Source organism: Fukomys damarensis, unplaced genomic scaffold (assembly GCF_012274545.1).
Source record: "Fukomys damarensis isolate Sample0158 unplaced genomic scaffold, DMR_v1.0_HiC HiC_scaffold_14, whole genome shotgun sequence".
Classification (NCBI taxonomy): domain Eukaryota; kingdom Metazoa; phylum Chordata; class Mammalia; order Rodentia; family Bathyergidae; genus Fukomys; species Fukomys damarensis.
This window is the reverse complement of record NW_022900926.1, coordinates 28,398,791-28,410,518: the sequence shown is the minus strand read 5'-3', so window position 1 is coordinate 28,410,518 and position 11,728 is coordinate 28,398,791. Positions and strand designations below refer to the sequence as shown.

Genomic DNA, 11,728 nt, shown 5'->3' with positions numbered 1-11,728 from the left:
TGTGATATCATTTAAATATGCAAAACTCAGGAAAAGTCCTTAAACACATTTTCAAATCATGTTGAAAAAGATTCACAATTTGACAAGGATGTGTGAATCTAGGTTCTGATGTTCAGAAGTATAAATAAAGCAATTTTCAGCCCACATTATAAAAACCAGAGATTTGCATCCCCTATTCGAAAACCATCCTTTGTCTTTCCCCATCACCATAATTAACTAGTTCCTATTCATTAAACAATGAAACAGACAATTAAATAGTAATAATAGTACTTTAATTATGAAGGTATTGTTATCTGCATAGAATGTGGAAAGGGAGATCACTTTAGCTGTGTTTAAAAGGTTTGCTTGTCTGCTTTTTAAATGCAGAATAAAATGTTCATAATTTCAGGGCCTTTAACAGGAATAAGGACAGAATCTATATCCCCAGAAGGCCATTTCTGATAAACAGGAGTCTTATTTATTAATGGAGGAAGGATTGATCAAAACACGTGAGTTCCTAACAAGCATCCTTAGTAGTTTTTCAAGAGGCATCTCTAACTGCGCTAAGTCTCATCAGCAAGTATTTTTAGACACAAGGATGCATGATTAAGATGAAAGTCCTGTACATGATGACTTTCAGAGTTTGTTAAGCACCATAATACTGGGGTTAAATCCAATTTAAACTACTCTTAACTTGCCTTTCCTTTTTCCCCTTGGGTTGAGCGTGATTTTAATACTAGAGTTAGCTCTAGTATTATTATTTTATGTTTTGATGGAGCTGAATAAATTATCATGTCTCTAGTTGCACAAAAACAAGCTGCATTTTCAAAATATGTTCTGTCCCTACAATCCATAACTACACTTGGGAATTTATTTATCAAGAAAGAGCTTCAGATATACCAAACTTTCTCTTTGATTACAGCAAAATCCTTTCTATGGCACTCAGTAAAATCCTAGGACATGAGCAGCTTTGGAAATTAGAAAGGAATGCTTCTTTTCTATTTCTTAATTACATATAAACTTCATGTTTATCATGTTTTATATATCTGCCCATAAGTGAGAGAGTAATGTGTGGCTATTACATCCAGATTGGCCTGTTTCCAAGTTTTAGCTATTACAAACTGTGCCTCTATAAACAGAGGTGCACATATATCACTGTGATATGATTCTTTTAATTCTTTTGGAAAGATACCCAGCAGAGGGATGGCTGGGTCAAATGGAACCTCTAATCCCAGCTCTTTGAGGTATCTCCATATTTATTTTCATAGTGGTTGCACCAGTCTGCACTCCCACCAACAATGGAGAAGGGTTCCTTTCTCCCCACAACCCCGCCAACATTTGTTATTGTTTAGCAACTTATTTCTCTGAGTCTCTGTTTTACTATCTGTAAAATGGTGCTCCATTGTAGGCTATGAGAATTAAATGATTATTGCACATAAAACACTCAACATGATTCTACACTGAGTGGATACTTAAGAGCTTCATTTGTTATTATCATATTGCATTTCATAAAATTTGTGTTATTTCAGTGTGCTCCCATAGGCACATAGAAATAGAGAATCTTCTGTGAAGATGTAAAGAATCAGTTGTTCTCTTTTTGTTTTGTTTTCTTTCTTTATCAGGTGCATGTTGGCTCCTGAATACTCCTCAAAGGCCATTTCTCTCACACAAAGGACTTCACAGAAACTTACCTATAGCTATCTGATCCACTGAGAGTTGACTCTAAAACTTCTGGTCTTCTCTTTTCCTGAGCACAGCATTTCTCCCTTCCTCAACAGAAAGACATGCAGTTTTACCAGGTAGACATTAAAATATCACCTAAGGTTAAAATCTTGAAAGTCAAACAACCACAGATTCTCATGAGAGTTTATGTCCATTTCAGATTTCTCTATAGGTAATAATGACAGTCTCCTCCTTAGAAGTGTTACTGATCAACAATAAGTTGATAGCAGACTACTAGTTGGCAAATGGGTAAAAATATGAACCATGAAATATTTGTTGTAAACTCAACTTGGGTGTGTGAAAATTTAATTTATAAGGCCAACTTCAAGAAAGGTATAATCGCATAGCTCAGTGTATATTTAAAACTTTGGATTATATTTTTTGCTCTTTTAGTATATAATGCATTTATTTTTATTCAATTCCCTTAGGATAATTTTGGTTGTGAGACTTTTATGCAATCCTATAGTAAATCAATAGCACTTTGCTTTTTTAACTCAACAAATAATGTTTCTTCATAAACTTGCATCGTTACCCAATCAGCCTTACTTTCATCTGACAAGGAAAACACACCCTAGAAACCACACTAGCTGAATCCCAGAATCTTGCAAAAGAATCATTTACTTTGAAAGATAAAGTCCTCAGAATAACAGTAACCACTGAGATTTCCCAGTAGATTTAAGAAATATGCTCATCTTTAAAATGTCACATGACTGATCATCGGAACCTCAACAATTTAGTTTGGGCTCTTTTCTTACCAGAAAATAAATGTTTTGATCAATTTAGTAATCAATTCTTTGCCAAGATCATATTGTATTTCATTAATTCACTGTCTAGTTTCTTCTTTTGTTTATTAGTGAGCTTGTGAAATCAGAAAGAATTAATACCTTTAACTTTATCTACACAATACTCTTAAGTGATTTTTAATCTTATTTTTCCAGTTATTCTATTTTATTTTCAACTTATACTTCAAACTTCATATAAACACTATTTTGTATTTGATTAAAGACTCATCATTATTGCAATTCATTAGGACAAAGGTTTTTTGAGTACTTAATCTAAGGCCATTTTCCAGGAAGATCCCATCATGAATAAAGTACAGGCCTGCCCTCAGCTGCTTAATTTTCTATGAGAGGTGAAGACACATTACAGCTAATGGAAAGTAGAATAAAAATGTTATTGCTTTATGGAACATTCTGTGATGAGTTCCTTATATGTTACCTCATTTATTCTCCCCAATATGTGATCTGTTAGTCATGACTGTATGCCTTATTCAGGTCAGAAAACAGAGGCAAGAGTAGTTAAATAATTTACTGAGAGTCAGACAGCTAGGAGGGGGCAGGAATGAGATTGAAGTCACTCTGATTTCCTGCAATAAATTGTTCCTTTCTGTCCATGAAACATATGAGCATAGTGTTATAATCCAGGAAAGAACATTGCAAATGCTCCAAAAAAACAAATCAATTATCATGAGATTTCAAGGGGAGGGGACAGGATGTAGGATTCCAATTAGGAAATTCTGTTGAAATAGTGGCGCTAATCCAAATCCCAAAGGATTACTAATTGTGGATTCTGTTGTTCCAGGTGGACAGAAGAGTATAGGCCACAGAAGTTACCAGGCAAAGGGGAAAATATGGCTGGCAACAGTGACGGTCAAGTTTTGTGACAGTGTGATGCATATGAAGGAGAGCAGTAAGAGTGGAGATTAAAGAGATAGAGTGTGAAAACTCTGGGGTGGCTTTTGATACGTGGCTAGGGATTTGCCCTTAATTTAAGACTCATTAGAGATTTCTAGAAAACTTTCAAGTCAGAAAATTGTATGCTTGATCCCCACAACCCCACCAACATTTGTTATCGTGTGATTTCTTCATAGCAGCCATTCTTTGTGGGGTGAGGTGGAATCTCAGTGTTGTTTTCACCTGCATCTCTCGAATGACCAGTGATGTGGAACATTTTTCATATATGTACTTGCTGCTTTTACTTCTTTGTCTGAGAAATGTCTGTTCATTTCAGAAATCCCATTTTTGAATTGGGTCTTTATATTTTGCGGGGGCTGATTGTTTGGAGTTCTTTATATATTCTAGATAAGAGTCCTTTGTCTGAGGAGCAGCTGGTAAAATTTTTTTACCCACATTGTAGGTTGTCTCTTAGTTTTGTTGATGGTTGCTTTTGCAGTGCAGAAGCTTCTTAATAAGATAAGATCCCAGTTGTTGATTCTTTGTGCTAGTTCCCATGCCACTGAGGATTTTTTTCATAAAGTCTTCCTATGCCAATGTCTTCAAGAGTTCTGCCTAACTTATCTTCCAGCAAATTTAGTGACCTTTTAAAATATTTAGATCTTTAATCCATTTAGATTTTAGTTTAGTCTCCATTGTTGGTGGGAGTGCAGACTGGCACAACCACTATGGAAATCAATATGGAGATACCTCAAAGAGCTGGGAGTAGAGGTTCCATTTGACCCAGCCATCCCTCTGCTGGGTATGTTTCCAAGGGAATTAAAGGAATCATACCACAGTGATATATGCACACCAGTGTTTATAGTGGCACAGTTTGTAAAAGCTAAAACTTGGAAGCCCAGTGTCCATCAGTTGGAGACTGGATAAAGAAGATGTGGTATTTCTATGAAATGGAATACTACTCAGCCATAAAGAATGAGAAATTAGAGTCATTCATAGGAGAATTGATACATATTGAGGATATACTCCTAAGTGAAATAAAAAAGTCACACATGTATAAATACCAAATAGTTTCTCTGGTGTGAAAAACTATAATAGTACATAAGATCCTGATGATATAATTGACAATGTGAAATAGGAAGAAAGGGATAAAGGTGTGGGGGAAATGGGAAGGGTAGTGGAAAGGGAATAAGGGAAAAGGAAAAAAAATGAGAAAATGTAAAAGTGGAAATAAAGAATTTGTAAATAGGGAAGGAGGAGGGGGTGAAGGGAGGGCAAGGATAAGGGGAAAAAATGAGATCTAAGACCTGTCATGTAATAGTATAAGATCCCAATGATGAATGTAACTATACTGCATACTTAAAATGTACCAATAAACTCAATGAGAAAAAAAAAAGTAAATTATATGCTTGAATTAGGATTGGGTACTGATATGGATTTTCAGTAGATTAATCTCAGGGTGCTGTCATTCTGGGAAGGCAGCTGGGTGAGAAGCCAGCTGATTAGTCCCAAGAGAAGAAAGGACTACAGAAATTTGGTAATACGTTGAAATATCAATGGTAGGAAAAGATTTTATATGTCTACTAAGTTCCTGCTACTTTGCAGGTTTTCAATTATGGAGGGGGAGGATATGTTGATTTGATTGGGCAGAACTTGAAGTTGAGGTGCTCGTAGGATATCAAAGAGAAGACAGACCAGAGGTAAGGGGACATTCCGTTGAAAACCCAGAGAGGTAGGACTGGAAATATAAAGATGGGAGCATCTGCCTCAGTGTAGTTACAGTCAAGAGTGATGGAGAGAAACCTAGGGATGAAGGGAGGACTGAGACAAGTGAGAAGGTTGATTCACTTCCAGCATGGGAAGAAGCAAGTCTCCCAGTGAAGGAGAAAGAAAGGCTGGATGACATCGAGAAACATATGTTGCAGAGTAGACTCCTGGCTCACGTAGCAGGAAACAAGCTCAGAGGGTGAATTTGCTTAAGGTCTGGTGAAATTATGGCAGTGACAGATCTGGAAATGGATCAGATGCTCCTGATTCTAGAGCCTGTGCTGTGTTCTAGGCAGAAATCACCCAACTTCCTAAAAAGGGCTTAAAAATAAGTATTTTAGTCTTTATGGGCCAGTGGTCCCTGTCACACCTGCTTAATCACACTGTTATGGAGCAAACACAGCCCCAGACCAGTGGATGGGTGTGACTGAGGCCAATACAACTAAATTTATTGACATTGAACTTTGAATTTCATACAATTTTCATAAAGTATTCACACAATATTCATATAGTGCTGCAGGATGAAGAACTACTCTCATGTAGTAAATACTTGGACTGATCCTTCATAGAAATTAATTCACTTTGGGCCAGGTATTTAGCTCAGTAGTTCCGCTGTCTGCCTCGCAAGTGCAAGGTCCTGAGTTCGATCCCTGGTACAAAAGAAAATACTTCACTTAATATCATGCTTTACATGGACTACTACCATCTTTCTTCTGTAGATGAAGAAATTGAGACCCAAGGGGGTTATGTATCCTGGGAGGACTTGAACCCAGGTATGATAGGCTCCCAAATCTCTGCTGCCCCCAATATATTAGACTAAGATGTCCTCCTCTACTGGTAACTTTAACTTTAGATTAACTTCTTATTTTTCACCTCTTTTCCCACTTTAAATCTTCAGGAATGTGTAACTGGGAGGAATAAACTGCTTTCTCCTGGGTCATACTGAACCAAGCAAGCAAAGTAGCTCTATTACTTTCTCAAGTGGGAATAGTTTCCCTTGAGCAGAGCCTGGCAGAGCTCTGGATACCAAGATGTGTCATTATTCTTGTAAATAAGGCTGTCCCTAGGTGAATCAGAATGGAGTCTGTGATAGTACACAGCAGGGTGCTTTGGTCACCTAGGAAAGAATTAATTCTTACCACACGGGAACATTTAGATTTGAGAGGAACAGATTCCAACACTTACACTTAATGAGATCTTAGATGACATGTTGTATACAAATTTCAAAGTGGAATTCTTACATACATAATTTATCTGTGTAATTAAAAAGTCTAATTTAAAAAAATAATACAGATGCAAAGCATAATGGTGTGATTTCTTGTCACAAAAACAAATTATTATCTTGATAATGCAATACTATAATTTACCCTGTTGCAAAATACAGTACTTTCTTGAATTGCATGATAAATGTTGTCCAATTATTTTCTTCACATCTCCCTCTACTTGTTTTGCCTGTGAGATGATAAGAATTCAGTTGGTTCAGTGGTGAGATGAACCCTCCCTGTCAGCATTTGGAGACTGAGACAAAATTCAGGAAGGCCCATTGCTTTTGGTCCCATTGGATAAGCAAAGCAAATGCTACCCCATGCCTTAATATGAATGGGCATAGTGCAGAAGGTCTCCAGGGGGATGGTGTTTTGTGTGTGTGGATTTCATTGCAGATTCCTCAAATATTCTGCAGATGAAACTGAGGGGCCTACTGTTATGGGGGTACTTTATCCATAAATGACCATTATATTTCTGAGCAGCCCCTTCAATTCCCCTTGCTTCCCTCCTGGTTACAGCACCATAATTCTCAGCTAGGAAGGGAGTGTAAATAGCTCTCCCACCGCTGATGCCACTTAGCCAGCTGCAAATTGATGTGGATGGCTCTTTAGCTTTGGAGACTGTGTGCCTTTCACCTTCACAGTGCTGGCGTTCATTGGCCTGCGGCTTGGAGCCTGAGATAAATCCTTAACTAGAGCTGTGTGCTATGCATTGCAACACACCCAGACTCAGCTAGCTGATGGAAATTTCAAACATTTCGGAAATTTACACCTTGTCACTCTCTGAGGGCAATGATTTCAAGAAATTATGCCATCTCCACCCACCTTTGCATACTAAGGCTAAAACCCGAGCCATTTCTAACTCCAGATAAAGTGCTGAAGGTCAGAGAAGTCAGGATGAGTCAATGCTTTGTGTGGGGGTTTCCCATTATTATGCTAATCATATGCATGGTCTTTCTGCACTTACACATCCATTTTCATGACCAAAAAAAGAAGAAAGAAAAACAAACCTACATTGGTGTTTTAAACAATGCTAAGGCTTGTAATAAAATGGTGACAAATGACTGAAAATCTCAAAACTCACGTTTTTGCCCTTGGCTTATGACATTTGGGAGAAAAGAGTAAAAGATAAGACCTAAAATGTGATTTTTAAAAGTCAAGCTCTTGTTCATTCTGTTTTGTTTTTGTTTCTGACTTTGAGGTTCACTCTGTAACATCCCTAACAACCTGCCTTCCACTACAAGCTATCTCATGGTTTGGGTGGATGTTTGGAAATAAATTTTAGGATATATATTGACATATTTTCTATGAACCTCTTTTTTGCCTCTAACAGTGACACTATTTGTAAAGACTTATCTGATTTTGTGATCCTCCAAACCACTCATGGTTTTCCACTCAATTTTCTGAAAAGAGTTACTAGTAAATTAGCTTGCTTTTCTGGATAAAAAACACTCAACTAAGGAGGGGCTGGGGATTTAGCCCAGCAGTGCAACACCTGCCTTGCAAGCACAACATTTGAGTTCGATCTCCAGTACAAAAAAAACAACAAAAAAGCAAAAACCCTCAACTAATTTAACTCTTTCTCGTTCTTTGACTCATGTAACATGTTAATCATTTCAAATTTTCTTTGCTTAAGTATATAAATTAATTTAACCAAAGGATTTAATTCAGTAGGGTGTTATCTAAGCAATACCAGATTTATTGTGGTTTGACCTACAATTTTCTAATTTAGGATGGTTCAAAAGTAAATATTCAGTCCAAAAGGTCCAGGAGCCAGTCCTCTAATGATCCTCAAGGATGACTGATACTGCATCCATTTTTCCCTTGTGATTGTGAGGCTGAGTGGGAGCTGCTGTTCACTATTCAGTACCATGAAAGAGAATCATAACATATCTTGGCTCTGGAAGATAGATCCAAATTCAAAGATCAGTTTCCATTGCATGCTTAAAGCTTTAGTATCATCATAGAGTAAAATACATCTTAAATCCAACCATCATAATTCAGGAATGGTCTTATTAAATCCATTTTGGACATAATATTTTCACTTAATGATGGGAGTATCGGGACATAATCTCATTGTAAATCAAGGGCCATCTGGAAGTCTTATTGACATCAAATAGAAATTATCATATAATGAGTATTGTGATACTGATAAGAAAAATAATACTAAGAGAATGCTCTAAAACTTAGTGATTAGTTCTGCCACACTGGACAGGAAGGGACCAGAAGGCTTCTCAAAAGAGGACCCAATGCCAGGACCAAGACGCTGAATGAGACTGTGTGAGGGGAGAACAGAAAGTCTTTGTTGACAGAAGAAACAACGTAAGCAAAAGCATGATTATTTGGGGGGACAGGGACGTGTTGAGTAGGTCATGGAATAGATGCAAGCCTGTCTTACAGGCAACAAAGATGCATTTCTACTTTATTATATAAATCCAATCTAAAATGCTTAAAAAAAAAAAAAGCAAAGAAAAGAAAAAAAGAAATGAGCCCAGTGGTGGCTGGGGACTCTAGAGAAAGTTTTGAGTAATTTACTCTGAGTTTTACAAACATTTCTGATTTTTTCAGGCACACCTCAAATCTACAGCGTCATCTTCTATATCAACAATATTGTCACATAAGACAGTCTTACATTAGTGAGCCTAATCCCTCCAGTACTAATCTTCTTCCCTGAAACCTGGAGCCATGTTGCACAGTTCTCCTCATGAAGCTGAGGGTTTAAGAGAACTAACTCCAAATTGTTCATTGTCTGGAGCACAGGACTCCTCTATAGGCCTTTTTTCCAGGAGTTTGATGAGGTGCAGTGATGGACAAACCAAATCTCCACGCTCCTCGGGGGAACAAATTCCCACTTCCTAAAATCGTGTTTCAGGCTTACAACATGTTTTTGGAAAGCCACTAGAAAAATATACTCTCTAATGGAAGAGAAGAGAAGGCAAGTGGCCCAAAGAATCCTTTAGCATGGAGCTGTTTGTTGGATGAACTGGCTATCTGTGTGTGGAGCACAGAACCCTGATGCCCTATAGCCCAGTGGTCCTGCAGCTGCTGAAACCCTAAAGCACAACGTGTTCAGCTCCATGAAGCCTTGCCCTCTGTTGCATGGTTTCCTTCCGATTCAACCCACTGGCCTGGGCTTCTTGAGTGTCCTGTGACTTTCCCCACTGCCTCCCTATTTTCTACTCATTTCCTTGCACCCAAGGGCACAATGGGCTAACCTGGACTCACTGCCTAACCCTCCAGCAGCCCCCACTCTGGAGTCACCATTTTTTCTTTCAATACTAATGGACCAAAAGTCTTGGGTACCTGTAGCATCCCCAGCCCATCTCCACGAACACATTTGGTTCCAGTCAACAGCCCTGCCCTCAATGTTTGTTCCGTTCCAATGGTGAAGGCAGGATGAGGGAGAGATGCGAATTAAAGTCCTCTGGCACAACAGGTAAGTGGTACCCACATCCCTCTGGAATAAAAATAAATCACATTTTAATGTAATTTGTTAAAAATTAAAATTAATGCCAGAAATTTTATAATGAACAAAATCTATGCATTTTAAATAAAGACAAGATCTGTATTCCTGCTTTTGCTTTTTGCCTCAGGCTCCAATATGGCTCATCACAGCCCTGTTTCTGATTCTGTCTTTGTTTAAAATGTTGACATTTTGTTCATCTTTGGGTTTTGCATTAATTTTATTTAAAAAAAAAACATTGCATGAAACTACTGCTTATCTTGACTGCTGGAGGTTTCTCAGTACCCTGTTAAATTTTGTACCCAAAAATAGCACCTCTTGTGCTTTACCCTAGTGCCAGCTACCATGCTGGGACAAGGTTTTGTTCTTTGATACTTAAATCTTGGCACCAGGGCTTACTTGGATAAGTGCTTATTAAATGCTGCTCTGTCTGCTTCTAGATCCAGTTGAGAAGCAGTTGCAAAATATGGCCAGGTGAATTTGTGAAATTTACTCTGAACTACAGACTTGTTATCAACACTCAGTTCAATTTCTTCCCCCAATGTAATCTCTGTGATTGGGAAAACTGTTTATTATCTAAAGGAAAACTGACCCCTCAAGGCACCCTCTTCAGGCTGATCCTTAATAACTGACACCTCTTTATCAGATGTACACGCCAGATGTACCAATTTCCTTTCAGGTGTATATTAAGTAGCTGCTCCTGGGCAGGAACATCCCTCCGCATCATTCCTGCTCTCATGGAGCTTGATAAAGCCTGGGATGGGAGAAGATGAATAAAGTGATTATGCATGAAATCATACAACTATGTGTAAGACAAAGAAGTAATCCAGGCTGGTGAGTGATCACAAACATAAATAAAACTGTTTCCCTAGCTTGCTCTCTACTCCAATAGCCAAAGATCATAAAATAAAGATAAGTTTTCTTACCTATTTGCCCATCAAAAATTGTTACTTACTTTGGGTGAGAGGATATTTGCAAGGCCGCTTTTATGATATACAACTACTTTCACCTGGAGTCAAAGCATTTTAGAGATCAATTTTCACAGCACCAGGAGAAGACAAGGAATATATATCTGTTAGTTGCTCTGAATTTCACTCCTGACATTGATTGAAATGGCTCAGGCCTCCTCTACCCCAGCACATTCCCACTTGACATCAGTTACCTGAAAAATGACTGTAGATTATCAAAGCCAAGTGCAGCTTCCAGGAATACCAAAAGCGAGTCAGTTTGGTGTTTGCCACTATGGGATGTGGTTTGGGCCACATATTGTTCACATATGTGTGAAATTGTCATGAAGGAGAAAAGGAAAATCTGCGTTAGTAAATTAGACTAATAACTATTTCATTTTCCATTGATGTGTATCCCACCCTTCACTCAAATCTAAGGACTTTGTTTTCTCTTACGTTTAAAGAACCGTTTATTAAGTACATGCTATGAAGTAGCATTGTGTCACACCTGCACATGACACAAAGATATAATAGACATGATCTCTGCTCTAAAGGAATTCAGAGAAATATGAAGAAAGACAGTAAACAAGAGAGTCGAAATGGTAGAGGTTCAGGGTACATCTATCTTGAGTTCTGTGTAGTCTGGTGGCCTCCAGGATGGGGCTGCCTAGGTAACCTTGGCAGAATACTTATCCTCCTAAATCTCAGTTGCCTCTTCTCTGAAATGAGAGTAATACTTCTTTATTTCATACATTTGCTGTAAGATTTAAGGAAGCTAACATGTGTAAGCACTCAGACTATTGTTTAGCACACACTAAGGCCCAGGAAATATTAGTTGTCATTATTGATATAATACCATAATGAGAAGATGACACATGGACTTCTGCGGGAGTGAAAAGCAGAGTTGGTTTC

General features: G+C 38.0%; 1 long non-coding RNA gene across 1 annotated transcript; it reads right to left on the bottom strand.

The window, feature by feature from the left end:
• Positions 1-8,117: 8,117 nt before the first annotated feature.
• On the bottom strand, positions 8,118-10,517 carry LOC117285985. Its single transcript, XR_004517094.1, has 3 exons — positions 10,462-10,517; positions 9,710-9,863; positions 8,118-8,306 (listed from the first exon to the last, which is right to left on the bottom strand). It is a non-coding gene; the product is annotated as an uncharacterized LOC117285985 (long non-coding RNA).
• Between the last annotated feature and the right edge of the window lie 1,211 nt (positions 10,518-11,728).